The sequence below is a fragment of the Petaurus breviceps genome, unplaced genomic scaffold (genome assembly GCF_028583685.1).
Source record: "Petaurus breviceps papuanus isolate PSGF00001 unplaced genomic scaffold, PetGlider_PUasm1.0 80, whole genome shotgun sequence".
NCBI classification, from domain to species: domain Eukaryota; kingdom Metazoa; phylum Chordata; class Mammalia; order Diprotodontia; family Petauridae; genus Petaurus; species Petaurus breviceps.
In genome coordinates, this window is record NW_027186540.1 from 7802766 (window position 1) to 7824218 (window position 21453).

The 21453-nt window shown below is 37.3% G+C and overlaps 1 long non-coding RNA gene across 1 annotated transcript in view; it reads left to right on the plus strand.

The window, feature by feature from the left end:
* LOC138175935 (uncharacterized) overlaps positions 1-21453 on the plus strand; it is a 47803-nt gene that overhangs the window by 26080 nt on the left and 270 nt on the right. Inside the window, exons 2-3 of the long non-coding RNA XR_011172128.1 lie at positions 16838-17036; positions 19269-19379. This is a non-coding gene — a long non-coding RNA (uncharacterized lncRNA). The remainder of the gene's footprint in view (positions 1-16837; positions 17037-19268; positions 19380-21453) is intronic.

Below are 21453 nucleotides of genomic sequence, written 5' to 3' on the forward strand. Positions count from 1 at the left end.
CCCCAAAAAAAAAAAAATACCGCCAACCGCAGGCCCGTTAGCTCGGCTTTTTTTTTTTTCCCGCTTTCCGCTTTTTCTTGCTCTGCTATGTCAGCACGTCCATGGGGCATGGGAGATCTTTAAATACCATAACCCTTACACCTACCTCCTAGGACTGTTGTGAAGATCAAATGAGAAAATCATCTTAAAGCATTTAGCACAGTGCCTGGTACATAGTAAATGCAATATAATTATCAGCTATTATTATTAGCTATTAAAATGAAATAAAAAGTACCAAGAAAAGAATATACTTGATGACTACAGTAATGTAAGTAGAAAGAAGAAAATTTTTTTTGGTATTTTATTTTATTTTGTTTGTCAAATGCTTTATTAACTTTTAGTTTATATCATTCATTTCGGCAAGATTTTGAGTTACAAATTTTCTCCCCATTTTTCCCCTACGCACCACCTCAAAATAGCAATCCCACTGGGTATCCCCTCCTCCAATTTGCTCTCTCCCATATCTTCTCCCATACCCCCTCTGACTTTCCAATAGGGCATGGTGGATCTCTATGCCCCAGTGCCTGTATATCTTATTTCCCAGTTACATGTAAAATAATATTAATAATAGTATATATATATGTATATATATATATATGTGTGTGTGTGTGTGTGTGTGTGTGTGTGTTTAAACATTTGATTTTAAAGCTTTGAATTCCAGATTCATTCCCTTCCTCCCTTGTCATCCACCCTTACTGGGAAGATAAGCAATTCAATATTGGTTGTACATGTATAGTTATGCAAAACATTTCCATAGTGGATATATTGTAAAAGACTGACTATATTTCCCTCCATCCTATCCCACCTCCCACTTGTTCTATTATCTACTTTGATCCTGTCCCTTTTCAAAAGCGGGTGCTTCCAACTTCCCTTCTATCATCCCCGCTCTCATCACCTTTCCCCCTACTCTCCTGTAGGGCGAGATACCCTTTTTAGTGTGTATGTCATTCCCTCCCTAAGCCCAATTCAATGAGAATAAGGTTGACCCACTCCCTTTTGACTTCCTGTTCTTCCCTTCCATTGTAACCATTTTTCTCTTGCCTCTTCTATATGAGATAGTTTACCCCATTCTGTCTCTCCCCATCTCCTCTCATTATATTCCTCTCTCACCTCTTGATTTCACCTTTTATTAAAGATCTTCCTATTAAATTGGTCCTGTGCCCTCTATCTATGTATACCTGCACACATATATACACACATTCACATATGTATTCATATGCCCATATACCCTCCTATATAGACATATAGATGTATATATGTGTATATATATATATATATATATGCACATTTCTATTCCCTTTAACTATTCTCATACTGAGAAAAGTTTCATAAGTTACAATTATTGTTTTTCCATGTAGGGATGTAAGTAGTTCAACTTTGGTAAGTTCCTTATGATTTCTTTTCCCTGTTTACCTTTTTATGCTTCTCTTGCTTCTTGTATCTGAGTGTACTCTGCCCCTCCCCAAAATTAAGAACCAGAGGTAAACAGGAGATGAACAGGAATCTTTTATTCAGTTCTGGAGAGAAGGGGGCATCCTTACCAAGACAAATCAAAGGAAGGAGGCCGAAAGAAGAAAAATTAAAAAATCCAAAAATGAAACTGTAATTATTATGCTCAACGAGCACCTCCTTCCTTTCTTTGCAGAGCTGAGGAACTTGGAAAATGGAGCATTGCCACAACAGTAAGCGTGGTACAGTGGAAGGTGTTAGATTTGTAGACTGAGGGCCTAGGTTTGAATCTCAGCTCTGTGACTTAAGGGAAGTCACTTCACCTATCTGGGCCTTAATTTCTTCATCTAAAACGTGAATGGGTTAGACTAGAAGACCTTTATGACCCTTTCCAGTTCTAAATCTTTGATCCTATGTTCTGTCACATTCATATGATATATTGATTATTTTTATTAGTTATTTTTGCTTTTTTGGTTCTTTTTTTTTTCTTTAATATAAGGGACATCTTTCCATCAAGGGGAATATGAATGATATGATTGGGAAATGAAGGTGATAAACAAAAGATATAAAATAAAACTTTTTAAATGGCTGTTTTTTTTCTTCTAGACATGTGGTCCCCAGATGGAGTTTCTTCACTAGCATTGTGCCTTTCTAAGACTTAGTACATCATTCTGACACACTTTGTCAACTGAGAACATTCTCTCAATTGACTCCAGTAGTTTGGCAGCCAGTTTATGCTGCAGAAACATTTTAAAAATATCTTCAATAGAGTCGCCATTTTCAGCTAAGTGTACAAAAAGCCACAGTTATAACTGATTCATTTTATCATGCTCTTCTGACTCTGAAGTCAGCCCCAAAGCTTCTGTATATCTAATAAACTCTACTAACTAAAAAATATTACCCTAATCTCCATACATAATATGCTAGTAATTTTGGAATAATCCTGTATACAAAACCTGTTCCTCTGTGATTGAAATTGTATATGAATGCTACTGACATTCTGGGCAAACTTCTTTTTACACAAATTTGTAAAGAAGGTGAAATTAACTTTGGTTTCTTCCATTTTGCCTTTTGTCATTCTCCCCTCTCCTGGCTCCCTGACTTCCCAGTGCCTGCTGGGGGAAGAAGGTGGACGTTAACTATATGTCAATTTATCTAATGTGTTTAAGTTATTTCATCTCTTAAGAGTATTCCCAGTTTTTAATTAGTTATAAGCAAATGCCTAAAAACCTTGAGACTCAAAGGAATTAATTTATAATAATAGATTTTAAGGGACTGAAATGAGAAGTAGCTTACAGTATAGTGGAACAGATGGAGAGCTGACCTTGGATTTAGGTACTGCCTCTGAAACATATTAGCTGTGTGACCCTGGGTAAGTCATTTTAACTTGCAGGGCAACTCTGTAAGTTGTAAAACAATTTCATATCTACATTGATGGTTGGGGTTTCCTTGTTAGTAGTTCCATATGCTGATGAAATCAGTTTTAGACCAAATGGGAAGATATTTTTGGGCAAGAGCTCATGCCTTATACCCCTTAAACATAAGCAAATCTTTCCTCACTCTCTCTAATCTTTGATATCTCCTTATTTGCTTCTTCCCTACTGCCTTCAAATATTCTCAAGTCTCTTCCCAATCTTAAAAAGAAAAAAAAACCTCAGGTGCTACCATATCAATTAATTTTCTATCTTGCCTCTCCTTTTCATCTAAACTCCTTGAAAAATCACTTTTCTCATTCCTTTCTTCTAAACTCTGTAATCTGTTTTTCAACTTTACCCTTCAACTCAAACCAGTTAAAAATCATCAATGATTTCTCAGTTACCAAATGTAATGGCACAGTGAATAGAACACTAGACCTAAAGTGAAGAAGACCTGAGTTCAAATTCTTTCTTAGACATTTTTTTAGCTGTGTGACCCTGGGCAAGTCACTTATCTTCTCTGTGCCTCAGTTTCCACATTTGTGAAATAAGGGGCTTGGACTTGATGGTATTCAAAGCCCTTCTGGCTATATATCTATCATCCTTATCATTCTTGACCTCTTTGCAGCATTTGACACTGTTCTTCACTTCCTCCTCTCTGCATTTTCATGACTCATTTTTTTGGTATGACTACTTCTGAGTCTTTTTTATTAGATCTTCATCCGTGTCATTGTAGTGCCAATATGATATTCACAGCACTGATGGTGACTATGAATATGCCAGCATAGTTCTGAATTGCAAAACACAACAGACTCTCCAGTTATAAGACAAAAATAAAACATTTATTCAGAAACCAGAAAGCCAAATCCCAACACCAGAAAACTGAATTCATCATAACAACAAAGAAATCTATACTCAATAACACTGCAGAGAGCAACACCATCCCAAAGCCTTCTCACAAACAGTCACAAGCCTAACTGGCTTCTTGCCTGTGCCCTCTCTCCTCCCTCTGTTCTAACTGCTCTAACTCCCAGTTTCCTTTGTATTCTGCTCTACCCTTCTGCTCCTCTCGCCACAGAGTCCACAAGATTACATTTGGCTTATTAAGGGGCAGGGAAGATCTTCAAATTACCATTACCATTACAATCATACCCATTAGTTGTGGATGTCCCTTTGGACTAATTTCTGGGCCCTCTTCTCTTTTACTTCTATATTATTTTACTTGGTGACCTCTTAACTCCCATGGGTTCAATGATCATCTCTATGCAAATGATTTCCAGAGATATTTATCTAGTATTTCTCTTGTCCCATATCACCAAATATCTGTTAGACATCTTAAACTGCTTGTCCTGTAAGCATCACAAATTCTCCAAAGGAGAACTTATTATCTTTCCCTCTAAGGCCCCTCTTTATCTGAACTTCTTTGTTATTATTGAGGTTTCCACCATCTTTCCAGCCAGTCAGGTTTTCAACCTTAGTATCATCCTCAAATACTCTCCATTGCTCACCTCACATATCCAGTCACTTGCCACATCTGGTTATTTCTACCTTTACATTACCTCTCTTTTACATCCCATTCTCCAGTCACATGGCCACCACCCTAGTTCAGACCATCATTACCTCTTTGTCAGGTATATGGCGATAGGCTTATAATTGCTCTTCCCACCTCAAGTCTTTCTTCACTCCAATCCATTCTTCACTCAGATGATTAAGTGGTTTTCCTAAAGTCTAGATCTGATCTTGTTGACCCTCTGCTCAGACTACCCCCATTCAGTAAACTTCAGTCTCTCCTTAAAGCAACTCTGTTTGGTGTTTAAAAATCTTCATGACCTGATTCCTTCATCACTTTTTGATCTTCTTACTTTCTTCTCCCCTTCTCATGTTTGACATTTCAGTCATATGCTGTTCCTCACATGTGGGACTCCATCCCATCTTTGTGCCATTGCTTGGGGCATTTCCTATACTTAAAATACTTTCCCAACCTGACTCAAAAAAGGCTTCCTTTAGGAATCCTCTCAAGTATTACTTCCTCTAGGAGTTCTTTCCTAGTTCCCCTTAGCTTCTAGTGCCATCTCTGCTAAGATTACCTTCTATTTATTCTTTATTTATCCCGTATATTTTGATTCCTATGTATCCTTCATTAGAACAGAGGCAGGGGCTATTTTTGCTTGGCATATTGCCTGGAACCTTTTAAATGCTTTATAAATGCTTGTGAACTGATTGATTTATTGAATGTTACATCCCACACATAGATGATATCCTGGCACCTGGTAAAGCAAGCTCAGGTACTCCCCTTTATTTCTGAGGTTCAGCTGGAAGGCCTGAGTTTCCATGCTAACATCTAGGCAAAGCTACATGCAAAGATGCTCCCTGACCCTCTGGGTCATGTGCAGTGCTATGTACTCCATCATTACATCTCCTCTCTCTATATTTGCTGTTGTGTTTAGAGTTTGTTCACACCACCCTGTCCTTGAGTGCTTTTGAGCTTGGAGGAAGAAAGGTGATCAGAGATGACATAGAATCTCTTGTACATATATATTGACAATTGCATTATTGCTACTAATTTCACTCATGCCCAATTTTGGATATGCTTCTCTTACTTAGAGGTAGCTGGTGGTGTAATGGATATAGAGTGCCAGGACTGAAGTCAGGAAAACTAGATTTCAAATCAGGCCTCAGACACTCATAGTAACTTTCTGTGTGACCTGGGAAAGTTACTTAACCACTGTCTGCCTCGATATTCTCATCTGTAAAATGGGGATAATAATAGCACCTACCTCCCAGGGATATTGTGAGGATCAGTGTAAAAAGACTTAGCACCGTGCTTGGGCATGTAATAAACACTATATAAACTTTAGCTATTGTTAGTAGTAGTAGTATTAGCTGGTGGTGTAGTGACTAGAGACCTGTTCCTGGAGTCAGGAAGACTAGATTTCAAATCAGACCTCAGATATTTACTAGCTGTATGACCCTGAGCAAGTCACCTAACTTCTGTTTGCATCAGTTTCCTCATCTGTAAAATGGGGATAATAATAATGATAGCAACTACCTCCCATATTTGTTGTGATGATCAAATGAGATAATTGTAAAGTGCTTAGCACAGTGCCCGGCACATAGTAGGAGCTAAGTAAATGCCTTTTCCCTTCCCTTCCTCACCTCTTCCCCCCCACTCCTGATGTTCTCTTTTCCCATGTGGAGACTATAGGTAGCTTATTCCCACAAGGAATCTCTCTCACTTTGGGACTCAGAGCAGAGTTTGGGTAGGGCAATTTTCAAGCTTATACTTTTATTTACTCTTCTTTCCCTGTAGAGTTAGGACTCCAAACTCCATAACATTGCCTCATATACACTCTCCCATAAACATGTTCAGATCTTGTATTCTAGATCTTTGTACAAGTCAGTGGGGCTCCAAACTCTCCCATGCTTCCACATTCTACTTCATATCATTGTAAGGGTTATGGGATTTAAAGATCTTCCATGCCCCATTGGACTTGCTGACGTAGCAGGAAGGGGCGGAGCAAGAGGAAGCGGAAGCCAAGCTAGAGTTCCTGCGATGGCTAGCAGTGGTGGCGACGGCGGTGGCAGCAGCAGCAGAGGCAGCAGCGGCGTGAAGCCCTTTTTGAGTCAGCCAGAATTTCTGCTAAGGACTCCTGCTGAGGACTGCCAGGGGCTGGAGCTGCTGGGAGCACGCTTCCTGGACGCTGGGTGGTTGCTGTGAGTGGGGAGAGGAGGACCTTTGCCTGAGGTAGACGGTTCTGTTTTAAAGGCTTGAGAATGTGGGTGCTTTCTACTTTATCTACCTGTGCCAATTTCATAACTACTCTGATGGCTTTGACTTTCTGGTTTTGGGACTCAGTCTTTTGGTATTTTAATAAATGTTCCAGCTTATTCCCCCATATAGAAAGCCTGATATATTTTGTGACTGATAACTTCACCAGCATATCTGTAATTTCCATAGGCATTGTGAATATTGCATTGCTGATGCAATCATACATTTATGGTAGTTTTCTCTCTCCCTGCTATTCCTTTTTCTACTCTCTGGACCAACTCTGTTCTCCTTACTCACTCTTTTCTACCTCCAGTATACTGACATACACCCAAAAATTCATATCATCAAATCTTCTCTAACACTACCATCAAGGATATGCCTTTGTAGGAGGGACAAACAAGCCTGAATCACAGCTACATAATAAAGGTAGGAATGTGGCTAGGCTGGAGGAAGTCAATGAACAATTGTACCCCATCTACTTAGCTCTGGCTTCTCTGCCTTTACTGTCTCATCTGTTTGCATGGGAGTTCAAAGAATTTTTTATTTGAAAAATCAGGATCCCCTAACCCAGAGAGCCTTTGTCAATTGGTTGGAAAAGCAGCCTCTAAAATTTTGCTGGCTTTTTGTAGTTTAAGGACAGTAAACAGTGAGACATAAATAATTTCTAACCTATAGTCAGAGTGAGGTTTCTAACTGAGGTATTATCTTTTGAGAGTAGGATTAAATAAATTCTAACTGAGGTCTTGTCCTTTGAGAGATTTAGGATTAAAAAATTTAAGCCTATGGCACTAACTAGCAGGGACAGCTTCTTATTCCATAAAGTTTGTCTCTTGGGGCAAGGAATTTCTTTTTGAGAGGAAATGCTTATTTCAGCTAAGCCTTGGAGAATAAACAGATCTTCTTTGTGGAAGAAAAAGCCATTATAGGTTTTTCTCTAGCACAGTAATCTGTTGCATTAGGGCTTTGCCTTTCTAAAAGAGCTGTAGTTTTGAGCATTTTCTTCTTATGGGGAAGTGTTAGCATTGGAGCTGAGAATTCCAGTTCAAGTCTAAAGCAAGACAGAGAATTTTTATAAAGTCTGTGCCCAGTAAACTGTGCATACAAGATGAGTCCAGAATAGACTATGGCAGCAAATACTATGGGCACACTGCATGCCATGCAAGACCAATGGGGAGCCAGCCCAGGGTGAAGGATATGATGATATCAGCTAAGAACATCTATGGTCCTGCTCTGTTGGAGACACACAAGTCACTTGTCCATGTGTGAGCTCAGTCACATGTGCTTCTTATGCACGTGCCCCTCCACTCATGGACCCAGGCCACATTTATTCCCTATATGTGTGCTTCTTCTGTGTGTATCCATTCTGCTTATTGGTATGATATATATTTTTGGGAAAATGCGCCCACAATTTATGAGGGAAATGTTTCATTGACAATTTTCTTACTCTGCTAATTCATTAAATACCCTTTAGAATAATCCAGGCCTTCACGACGCCAATCCTTTGCCCTGTCTATTAAGCAGTGGCAGCCAGAAGGTACAATGGAGATAAAGTGATGGATGTGGAGTCAGGAAGACCTGAGCTTGATTTCTGCCCCTTACTATTTTGTGTAAACCTGGGCAAATCCTTTAACTACACCTCAGTTTATCTGTGAAAGGGAGATAATAACATCAACCTCTCAGGGTTATTGTGAGCATAAAATGACATAACATATGGAAAGAGCTTTGCAAACCTTAAAATGTCATACAGATGTTAGCTATTGTTGTTATTATGCCAGTATCCTCTTCCCTGCCCCACCTTTACAAGGACACTACAGAAAATCCTTGAATTGAGAAACTTGATACGTTTTCTAGCACTCTTGGAGTAGAATGAAACATTTCAGTCCCCTGTGGACACATCTCTGCTTTGAGGATTGATCAGTTTAGTTAATCCGTGGATTGAGCTGTATGGTTTCTCCATAGATTGGTCCAAAGGAGCCAAGTTTGTGGAGATCATCTTTCAGGGCATTTATTATGTCTCCTTCTAAATGTCCTGCTGTTACCTCAAATTTCAGCGTGTCAGAAATAGATATCATTTTTCCTCTCCAACCTGCTCCTACTCCTGTCTCTCCTGTTTCTGCTAAAGATACCATCTCCTTTTTTGATTTCTTGAAACATAGCGATCAAGTTATTTTCTTTCTCACAATTTTCCCTAAGCCAATATTGTTCTTATATTTTAACCTCCTAGATCTGCCCTGAAAGATTCTCTTACTTTCATCTGGATTACTTTCAAATCTTTTTCCAGTTGGATTATTTTCTGGGTTTGTTTTTCTCCTTCCATTGTTCTTTCTGGCTTCCAGTAAAATAATCTGATTTTAAAAATTGATTCCAGTGATGTGTTCATATTTTATATATATTTCTAAATTGCTGGATTTTGTCTCCTTATGCTTCCCCCCCTAGCTCTTAATTACTTTGTTGTATCAATCGGTCAGTCAATCAAAAAGCATTTATTAAGCACATATTATTTGTCAGGCACTGGGGGATACAAAAACAAACCCCCCAAAATGAAACAACTCCCTTCCTCAAAGAGCTTTCATGATTTTTTCATATCAACTCCTTTTCTTAATTTATTTCCTTCAGTGTTTTAATGATCCCTTTTATTCCATGTTGAGAAATTTCTACTATTGTTTCTGATGCTGCTGTTGAAGTTTTAGTAAGTTTTTTTGTAGAAAATTTTGCCTTATCTTCTTTTTGGCTGTAATGTTTTTCAACTCTTTGGAGTTCTTTGATTTTCTCATTCTTTTAATGTTTTAAAGTTTCTTTTGAGTGTCCTCTCTAAGCTTTACTCCTGACTCTCTGGAATTTCCCTACCATGCCCCCAGTAACTTCTCCTCTCCCCTCCCTAACTTTGTTCAGCTTCCTTTAATGTTATGAGAGAATAGGGTCTTGGAAGACATTCTTTCTGTTTGTCTTTGTATTCCCACAGTGCTTGGCACTAGCAAGTGTTAATGAATACTTGTTCACTTACCTTGCCTTAGGCAGTTTTGTATCTTTTTGGCCTTTTATTGATAGTTTTGAGGAAGACATTAAGGGGATAGAGCAACTTGCATGTCCTCAATTAGGTTATGAACTCCCGGTGGGAAAACACCTCTTACTCCATTATTTTCCCAAAGTCTCAACACCTACACTTTCCCAATCACCAGCCTCAAAAACTTTGGCATCATTTTTGATACTTCTTTCTTCAGTGGCCCCCTTATCCAATCAATGCCCAAACTATGTTTATTCTACCTCTCTGAGATCTTTTATATATGTGCCCTTCTATTTTTATTGCTTACACCCTAGTTCAGCACATTATTACCTTTTACTTGGACTTTAAAATAGCCTTTTAACTGGTATGCCAGTTTTCAATCTCTCCTTTCTCCATTCAGTCTGGATGACTGAGTATTTTTCTAAGTGCCGAACTCAAATAATTCTACTTCACTGCTCAAAAACCTTTATTGATTCTTAGTGACCAATAAATGCAGCCTTAATTTGTTATCCCAGCATTTAAGGTCCCCTAGAATTTGGTTTCAATATATTGTTCTAGTCTTTTCCCACTCTATATACTCTTTCAAAACTTAATGTTTAAATGTCTATCTGAAGATATTTGGTACAAATCAATATATTGTGTGATTAGTCTTCTTGAATACTCATTAGAACATATCTACTGTTGAAACCCTACCCATGTTTCAAGACCCAACTCAATGCAACTTTCTCTAATTCTCACCCACACACCCTCACCCCCTGATTCTCATAGCACTTCATAAGTCTCTTAAGCCTTCTTGTACTCTGCTTGGTTTTATATTTGTGTATCCTCAATTAGGATATGAACACCTGGAGGGAAGACACTACCATTTCTCATTTTTGTACTCCTAAGTATACAATGCCTTGTAGATGATATGTTCTCAATAAATATTTATTGAATTGAATTCTCACTCATTATCTGTGCCTGTTTTATTACTTCTTTGTGTCCTGATCCCTTCAGAGTCATTCTCCTAACTTTAATTTTCTCATTAGTAACACAGGGTGGTACAATTTAAGGTTGACCTTAATTCTACCGTATGAGTGACTGAATTCCGGACTAAGAGCAACTAAGTGATTTATTGCTGTCTTCCCAACAATGGCTTTATCTTCTAGTGTCACTGAGGTCACTGAAGCATTAATATTCAGAAAAAATTGTCTTGAATCATGCAATTTAAAAAACAATAGTGCATTGCCCAATTTATTTGAACAGCCCCATGAAGGCAGAGTCACCAAGAAAAAATGTTTAATGTATCATTTCCTTTGCCTTAAGTATGCAAATAATGATATTTCTGCAGATATAGCTTAAGAGTACTGGCTTACTGCAATGACTATTATTTGTTGGCAGTGGTGTTGTTAATTATTGAACCATAGGATGATGTATATTTCAATTGAAGACTGGCTGATTCAAGATCACTACTATATGGCATCCTGTCAGTTGAACTCTTTAATAAGATATCTGAGGAAAAGATAATGAAAGTGGTTTGAAGAAGAGCTCAAGGAGGCATCTGATTATTTGAGAGGCAGCAAGATATGATGGAAAGAACACCGGGCCTGGAGTCAGGAGACCTGGGTTAGGATCCAACCCTAGACATTAATTAGCTGTGTGCCTTTGTACAAGTCACTTGATCTCTCAGTTTCAGTTTCCTCATTTTTTTTTTAAAGCAATTGGGGTTAAGTAACTTGCTCAAGGTTACATGGCCAGTTATTTTGTGTGGGTGCTAAGTATCTGAGGTCGGAACCGATCCTGGGTCTCCCGACTCTGGGGCCGGCAATCTTACTTACTGCGCCACCTGGCTGCCCCGAGTTTCCTCATTTTTTTTAACATTAAAAAAAAACTTTAGAATTAAACACCAGAATTCAAATACAGAATAGGGAAAAGAAAAAGAAACATATCATAAACTTAAATATTGAAGCTTAAAAACAAAATAAGAAAAAGAAAAAACATCATGTCATGTGCACAGCAGAACATAAGAGAGGATTCAAAATGTATAGCAATAAATTTTCATTTCAAGAATGCCTGTATGATAAATGCTACATGTATTGAGAGCTGTTCATCTTTGCTTCCTTGTAAATTTTCTTTTGTTCTCTGCTGTGTACTTTTTACTTTTTTACCCTCCCCCTCCCCCCCTCATCCCAAGAAAGGTACAATTAAGTGTGAATATATCAGCCTCTTAAAGGGTCATTTTCTAATGCAAATAGCATATAAATGATTATGGGCATGTTACTTAGCCTCTCATTGCTCTAGAAGGTTATGAGATTGCACATAGCGAGTTCTCTACAACATTGAAATTACAGATCTGAACCCTCCCATCTCCCAATTTTCTGAACATGAATAGTATCTTGATTTTTAAAAATCTCCCACTAGGCATTTAGTGTGTATTTGTTACAGTGAATTAAAGAAACAGCATAAGAAATTTATCATATTTTTTGTACATTATCCTCCCCCCCTTGCTATTATCCATTCATCTGGGAATTTAGTAGGCTTGAAGGTCAATATGAATTTATAATGAGATACAGTAATAAAAAAATCACTCATTTTATCTTAGGCTGTATTAGTAAGTAGACTATGGTATTTAGCAGAAGAGAGGGGATAACTTCCCTATAAATGACCCTGGTTAGACAACATCAATATTATTATGTTTAGTTCTGGGTACCACATTTTAAGAAAATTTTTTTAAAAGTTCAATTGGATTGGCAATATCGAGTGTTTGCTGGCTAAGGTGGTTTTTTGTTTAAATGAGACTTCTACTTGGGGTGACTACTTTACATTTGGCTATAGTTTTTGTAGGAAACGATGATCAAGTCCAATATCTGACTTTTTTCCAGTTCTCATTTTTGGCATGATAGGTTGTTGGTCAGGTGAAAGTTGTTGCAATTGTATGTAGTACCTTCTTATCTTTATAATTTTTTCTAACTCAACATTAATTTTGACCTTTACACTGACTAGTCTGATGTCAAGTAGTTGATTCTGATATTGTGATAGGAATGTTATTTATTTTGCTCAGGTTGGGCTGGTTTCCCTTCGTAATGAGAGGCTAGTGAGGAAGCACCAGTGTGCTTGGCTGATGTAATGTTATTCTGTTGCCTGAAATCATGATTGCTACCCCTGATGTTTTTTACTTCAGTTGAAGCATAGCAGATTCTGCTCCAACCTCTCATTTTAATTCTGTACATCTTTCTGTTTCAAATGTCTTTTTTTGTAAACAACATTTTTCTGGATTCTGGTTTCTAACCTATTCTTCTATCTGCTTCTGTTTTTATGGGTAAGTTCATTCCATTTGTATTTACAATTGTGATTACTATGTATTTTCCCCTATTCTGTTTTCTTCTGTTTATCCTTCATTCTCTCATGTTTTTCCTTCACTCATGTCCCTCCTCAAAAGTCTGTTTTGCTTCTTACCATTACCTCTCTTGATCTGCCCTCCCTCTTATTATACATCCTTTTCTCTTTCTTCCCCTTCTTCTCTTGTTTCCCTGTAGGGAAAGATATATGTTTGTCCTCAACTAAGTGTATGTATGTGTATACATGCACACACATATACATACATGTGTACACAATGCTCACACACATGTGTATGCACAGTACGATACACACATATACACATATGTACATACATACATACATATTCTTTCTTCTTTGAACCAGTTCAGATGAGAGGGAAATTCAAGCATTGCTCCACACCCCCATTTTCCCTTCTGCTGTAAAAGCTCTTCCTTTTGTTCTCTTTCATGTAAGAGAGATACATTTCCTCATTCCTCCTTTCCCTTCCTTCTTCTCCCAGTACATCCTTGTTTCTCACCCTTCCATTTTTTTGAGATCATCCCAATATAATTGATTCACACCTGTGCTCTCTTTTTATTTAGACTTCTTCTAACTGCCCTAATAATTATAAAATTCTTAGGAGTTACATGTATCATCTTGCCATTTGGAATGTAAACAGTTTTACCTTATTAAGTCCCTTGTAATTTCTCTTTCATGTTTACCTTTTCATGCTTCTCTTGAGGCTTGTCTTTGAATGTTAAATTTTCTATTCAGCTCTGGTCTTTTCATGAGGAATACTTGAAAGTCCTCTATCTTTTAAGTATCTATTTCCCCTCCCAAAGGATTATACTTATTTTTTCTGGGTAGATTACTTTCTAGAATATCATATTCTAAGCACTCCTCTTCTTTAACATCATAGTTTCAAAATCTTGTATGATCCTGACTGTAGTTCCATGATATTTGAATGGTTTCTTTCTGGCTGCTTTTGATATTTTCTCCTTGACCTGAAACTCTGGAATTTGGCTATACTATTCCTGGGACTTTTCATTTTGAGATCTCTTTCAGAACATGATTGATGGATTCTTTTCGTTTCTGTTTTATATTCTACTTCTAAGATATTGGGGCAGTTTTCCTTTAAAATTTTTGAAATATGAGGTCTAGACTCTTTCTTTGATCATGGTTTTCAGATAGTACAATAGTTATTAAATTATCTCTCCTCAATCTATTTTCCAGATCAGTTGTTTTTCTGATGAAATTAAATTTTTTTATACATTTGACTTTTTTTTTTGTCTCTTGATGTTTCATGGAGTCATTAGTTTCCACTCTATTTTCTGTTTAAAAAGAAGGAGCTCTTTTCATTGGTGAAGTTTTATATCTCTTTTACCATTTGTCAAGTTCTGTTTTTTAACATATTATTTTCTAGGTTTTTTATGCCTCTTTTACAAAGCTCCTAATTTTCTTATCATAATTTTCTTATGCCCATTTCTTTTCACAATTTTTTCTTCACCACTCATTTGATTTTTGGAAAAAAATATACATTTTTTTGCTTTCCCAGGAATTATTATTATTTTTAAGCAATTGGGGTTAAATAACTTGCTCAAGGTTACACGGCCAGTTATTTTTGGGTGTGGTGCTAAGTATCTGAGCCCGGATTCTATCTCCAGGTCATTGTGACACTGGGGCTGGTGATCTTACTCACTGAGCCACCTGGCCACCCCTAAGGAATTGGGGTTAAGTGACTTGCTCAAGGTTACCCGGCCAGGTGTCTCTGGGTGTGGTGCTAAGTATCTGAGCCTGGATTCAATCCCCAGGTCATCCTGACACTGGGGCTGGTAGGGCTGGTGCTCTTATTCGCTGTGCTACCTGGCCGCCCCTTTCCCAGGAATTATTGTTGGGGTAGTGCACAGTTTGAAATTTTCTTTGAAGCTTTGCTTGTAGATGTTTTCATGTCATTGTCTTCTTCTGATTTTATGTCTTGATCTTCCTTGTCACAATAGCTTTTTATAGTTAGGTTATATTTTTTTTTGTTGTTGTTTGCTCATTTTTTCCAGACTATTTTTGATTTTGAACTTTGTGTTAAAGTTGGGCTCTCCTCACCTTTGTGTGTGTGGCACTCTCCCTGAAGTACAAGTTTCAGACTTTTTTGTGCTGCTGTTTTCACAGCTACTTCTGGGGGTTTGTAACTTTTCAATGCTTCCAAGGTGGTGTGATCTGTGGACACTGCTTTCCTGGTCTATGCACTGGTCCTTATCAATATAAAGGGTCCCTGCTTCCTTGAAGTCAAAATCAATAGTGTTCCTTCTGTCCTGGAGCTGTGACCTGAAACTCATTATGGGTAATGGAGCTGACATATAGAACCTGATCTTGCACCCAGGGCAAGTAGGTTCACCATAATCCTTTTCTCACTAGTTTTCCAATATCCTTACTGTCTTTGGGCTGGGAGCTCCTGAAGCTGCTGCTATTGCTGTCACAGATGTCTCCAAGGCCCAGAGCTGGTATTGTGGCTACATGTAATCTGGACCAGCCAACATCCCAGTGACATAGACCTCTCCTTCCAACCTCCTAAGTTGTCATGGATTGGAAAAGTATCTCAGCCCAACTCTTGGCTATGCTGCTCCAGAATTTGATTTGAGGTGTTATTTTATAGTTGTTTGGAGGGGAATGTTGAGAGACTTCAGATGTTATACTCCCTCTACTCTACCATTTTGGTCTCCCCATGCCCCACTAGATATTAATATCAATGTATATGTTGATTTTATTTGGAGAATCATGTAAAATTTTTCATAGACTTTCTCTTCCTCTTCATCCATGGAAGCAGGGCTTGGTTTATAAACTCTAGTTATTTTCACAGTATTTACTTTCAATTATGCTCAAGAATAGTTCAAGACAAGCCACATGAAATAATTTCTTGTTGCCTTTGGTGAAAACATTGAGGAAAAAGTAGAGAAATTTGAATATATTCTTCCTTAAAGGAGTCTGAATTCTGATCTTTCCCTAAACCAACTTGGGGAAAGGTATTAATAAACAGGCAGACAAATTCAGTCAATTTTACCCAGGCTGGATTAATTGGTGTGTCTTACAAATACCTGGGTTGGGAAGTACCCCTGATGGAAGGGATGTCCAGTCTTAATGTCAGAATGTAGGGAAGACATCAGAATTAGAGTAACATTTCAGTCATCCTGTATGCAAATAATATGTTTGTAGGAGAATCATAAAGAACCTAGTTTTGAGTAAGTTTTTGTGAGTTAGTGGAAGCAGATAAACTGTAAACTGTGAGAAATAATTTGTTTGGACCCCTACTCTATTCCAATCAATATTAATCAATTTGCCATGATTATATAGGGGTAGTGATTATAAGTTCTGTATATTAGACCCCAGAACTGTGAGCTATAGATTGTAAATTTACTTGCTTAATCATAGGAATTTAACTAGAGGCCTTCCACCCTTGTTTTTCCTTGTCATGGGGACCAAACACAGTGTGGCAGAGGTCAACTACAAGGAACATCCTCCAATTTATGTTTGTACATCAGGAACATTCTATCTTGTCCAACACAAGCAGGTGACCATCTTATAACCATTTAATGACCACTCAGTCAGTGGAGATGCCCCATACTTTGACCAACCCATGATTCTGCTGATATATTGTTTTGCTCATTTTAGCTTATGTATCATATGTTAACCAATGGAATTATTCTGTATTTGGTATAGCTGTTCTTGAATGTCTAAATATCTAGCCCTATAAAAATAGCGCCTTGGAAGGAGGGCCATCTTAGATTGTGAGGAAGGTCTGAGGTCCATTTCCTTAGAGGGGACCACGGACCCTTTAGTAAAGTGCCATTGTCTGAGAGCTCTCTTTTATTGTAGGTTGGACAATTTTAATCCCCACATTAATGGTGACCATGAAGGGACAGCAATACATGGACCTCAACCTCTTTGGGATGGCTCCTGCAAGGGACCCAAAAAGGATGTGCACATTGGGTTGAGTTTTCACTGATGGCTCCCCCATGGATGCTGACCATGTGAGATTGGACTCCCCTCACTGTCTGAACCCAAATTCTCTGATGTAAGTCTCTTCAAGATTGATGAATCTGTCTTGATTTACCCTAAATTTTCTTTAAGAAGAGTCTCTGATTAGGCTAAGAGGGACTGTTTGAATTTGTGACTAACTGTCTAAATTTATAAGCTCTGGAGCACTCAAGTTCTATTTTTATAAAAATTATATGGCCATAATTTAAACTTTTTATACACAGGCTACTGTTTTTTTTACTTTTCTTCCATTTTCTTTACTTTTATTTTATTAAGACTAGGGAGATTCAGCAGTGGAATTGCTAGTTCCTCATTTTTAGCCTGTTAACCACCTAGCTAATTTTAAAACTTCCTGTTGGCAGGGTTAAAATAGATTTTTTTGCCTTTAAATTCTCTTAACAAGGAGTAATTAAATCATTCTTGTCATCAGTAGAGAAATCTCTCAAATTGGTTGAGGGGGAACTCATTTCAGTGGCTCATAGTGGGGTGAGGAACCTATCTAGATGACCCTATGATCAGTCCCTTGATGGGTAGGACTTGGGGGAGTGATTCTCCACTCTAGTGCTCTGACACCATTTTGAGGGAGCAATAATTTGGGCTAGACCTGAAAGCCTTAGGGGAGAGATTCCCCACCTCAACAGGAAGCCGTCAAGGCTGTGACCATCCTGGGAGCAATTGTCCCTCTTTTGACTTGAGAAGAAGGCTCATTTTGGTTTTACAGATATGAGGAAAGGAAAAAGTTATTTTCACTTATAATTGCTTAGGATTGTCAGTTATTGACAATCAGCTAAATTTCAGGAAGTTTTAGAGGAAAGTAGGTATAAATTTTGCTGAATATTCACTTATAAAGGACAGTTAGACATGACTGGTCTTAAGACTCTAGAAGTTAAGCCCAGAAATAAAAAATTTGCAGTATTGGAGAATTTGCCAAAACAAATTCTTGAATATTACAATTTTAGCTGTAGGAAAGATGCCCATGTAGGTGGGTCTCAGCCAGGCAGGAAATTACCCACCCCTTTGCTTCATATTTGAGGGAGGTAATCTCCAGTGCCTGTAGTTGAGGAACTTCTCAGAAGGAAGAGCCAATAAGGTGGGTGCCCAAGAATCTAGTCTATTTCTTTTAGGGGAAGTTGCTCTGAAGATGTGCCACTCCTGGTGGAGGATGCCTGCAGGAGAGATGGGGTCAGGCACAAGAGGAGAAACACATCCTACAGGATCCCAGTTGGAACAGAAGTGGCCTCCCTGTTGTGGGGATGACTAAAGAAAGATCTATTAAGCTGTGCAAAGTTTGGTTTGAGAATGAAAAGAGTTTAGGGACTGTTTTGGCCAAAGCATGGAACTTTTGATGACTTAGAAAGTTACAGAATTTTATTGAATAATCTCCCCAAACCAGCTTAGAATAAATGAACTGTTGACATTGCTAAATTTTTCACCATTCTCAGTTTTTCTTCATATGATCATACTTTGGCAAAAAGTCTAGAGGAATGGAACTTCAACTAAGTCTTCCATCTATTAGGGATTTGCTCTAAAAACAAAATGCACTTTAAATAGGTGAACCCAATTGTCAAATTGGACTAAAACAATTTGTATTGTTACCAGATTACATGCTTTATTGTTAAGATTCTAAAAGCATTAACATAAGTAGGGAACAGAAGATTCATTTTAGGTTGACAGCAGGACCCTAGTCACAAGGTGGTCATAAGTTCTATACTTAATAGAGGAGACAGGTAAGATCTTGACTTCAAAATCTCCTAGAGAAAAAATCAGGAGAAATTCAGGCCTGATTTAATATTGTATCTTGTTATATGTTCTGTGTTTCTGTTTGAAACTAAGTTTAGGAATAGTAGGTTCTTTATTTCAGATAGAAAGGGACCTTATAAAATTAGGAAAATCTTTAAGAGAATGGGAGATATGTGTCTCTGTTTTGTCTGTGTTATTTGTGCTTACCCATGGCTAACAGGTGTTTTTACCTGTGCCTTTTCTTTTGGTGTGATCAACCAAAAGAAACAGGGTAAAAAAAAATGAACTTAAAAAAAAGCTTAAAAGAGGACAAATCTCTTTTCTTTCTGTTTTCAACACTGGCCATGTTGGATATTAATGAGATAAAAGATAGATACAGAAATTAATTGAAAACTAAGATACAAAAAAGATTGGAAACCAAATTTGTAAAAAAGGAATAATTATTTCTTTCCTCTAGAAACATCATTCTGAGATCTCTATATAGGCATAACTGCCCCAAATATCAGTCTCACTTAGCTTTTCTTACTAGGAGACTCCTACTTGCTTTTGTGTCAATAAAGCTTCCAATGGCTCCAGAAAAAATCTAAGTGAATTCTTTCACACCTGAACCAGCTTCTACCAACTCTAAATCTCATCAAAAGTAAGTGAAGTTTAATGAAACTACTAAGAATAAGTCAATTGTTTAGAGAAATTAGAAAATGCAAAATGTGTTAAAATCAATTGGTTAGTGAAAGCAAGTTCACATTGTATAAATAAAGCGATAGTAAGCTGGGAAATTACTGAAAATAGAATTAAACAAGAATATCAATGAAGACAGAGGATTTTCTTCTCCAAAGTCATCCTACTTACTGAAATCTGTGACACCCTACAATGAGGAATTTGTGATGAGTGAGTTGTTTTTGAGTCTATTTGCCTATCACTTGTAACTAATTCTAATTACCCCCAAAGCCCTTAAAGAAATTGGTATTAACTGTGCATTTGCAGCCATTAAAGAACCAAAAAGGGGTTTACTAGAGGAATTAAACAAATAGAAGAAAGAGTAGTGCTCCATAAGGAAATAAGAAAAGTTAAGGAGAAGTTGAAGGGTAAAGGAAAGTTGGAGTTAGTTTGCACTGACAGCGTAAATTCAGGGTTTGAAAGTAAAGGTTTTTGGAGTTTTGAAAAGGAGCTTTCAGAGAAAGTCTAAATCGAGATTTAGGAATTTTATTTTAAGCAATTCCCCTTTAACAGTTGCTGCTTGTCTTCCTCCCCCAATCAACATAAAAGTATAAAATGTGTTTAATTAAATGCATGTTAATTAATTGATAGAGAAGAGATTATCTCTTTGCTCAGGTTTAAGTAGTCATGCTAATGGAGTAGTAATTTAGAAAATTTAAAGGAATTGGTTTGGCTTTTTGGGTAACAAAGAAACAAAGAAGTTTGAAAGGTATTTAAATTATTATTATCTGATTGGTGGTGTTTTGCATACAAAAACGCTAAGAAAAGCTGTTAAAGCAAGTTTCTTCCTCTTCAATCTGAATACTGTTACATTATAAATACATCTATTTTATGATTATTGGAGTATATATATACATATATATGTGTATATATACATATACACATACATATATATGCGTACATACATACACATACATATATATGCATGCATACATACACATACATATACATGTATATATGTATATATATATGTATTGTGTGTATATATATATATATATATATATATATATATATATATATATATACACCTAGAAAATAATTTTGGGAGAAAAGTTTGATGAAATCCTCTTTGGGGTTCTTTGTCTCTGAGGTTCTTTGGGATGAGCCTTGCTGACAGGGTGTTGTGAAACTCAAAGCACTACCATGTGATGAACTAGGATCTCTCCCATCCAAAGTGGAGAAATGAAATTTTTGAATAATAAGTGGGTGTCATTTGGGATCATTTGGAAACTCATGTAATTGTATCTTTTAATGCTATTATTTTGAACCAATTTTTCACTGTGTATGAACTTGTGGTGAAGAAGTGGAAATAGCAGTACAATGCTAAACAGGTCTTTTGGGTCTGGGAACAGGGATAGATAAGCCACTCCTACCTTGGTATGTTTTTTAGTTCATGAGGTGGGTCATTGTAGCACATGAGGGATAATAGATTTAATTAAGCAAGAGTGGGTTATTCCAGACACCATCCCAGTGGCAATTTGCATAACAGACATTTGTCCAACTTCTGTAGCTTTTAATCAGCTTGTCTTTCAAGTCACATCCACTTTTGGCCACCTGCTAACTTACATGCCTCTTTGAACACTGACAGAAAAATATTATTGTTGTGTACAAATCAGTCCTTGACGAAGGTTGAACTATTCCCTAGTTCTAAAGCCACAGCTCCCACTGATACCATAGCTTTCACCAAAGAAACTTCGCCCAGGTATGACCCACTTGCCTATGTGGGCTCTGCTGGGGGAATCTCATTTCATTCTCATCCCATTGTATTCTAGAAATGGTCTGATGTTCTCCCTTTGGCTTTATTTGCAGACCAAGGGAGGAGGGTGATAGGGGAATGATAGTTGTGAATAGATTAAATTTGTGAAAAATTCTAGATGAAATTTTAAGGCTAATATGTATCTAAAAATAATTATTTAGCCCTAATTAGTGAAATTTTGCTGTTTGAAGAAGAGTCTCTTGGGACTTTAACTTGCTGCTATTCTAAATCTTGAATCCAG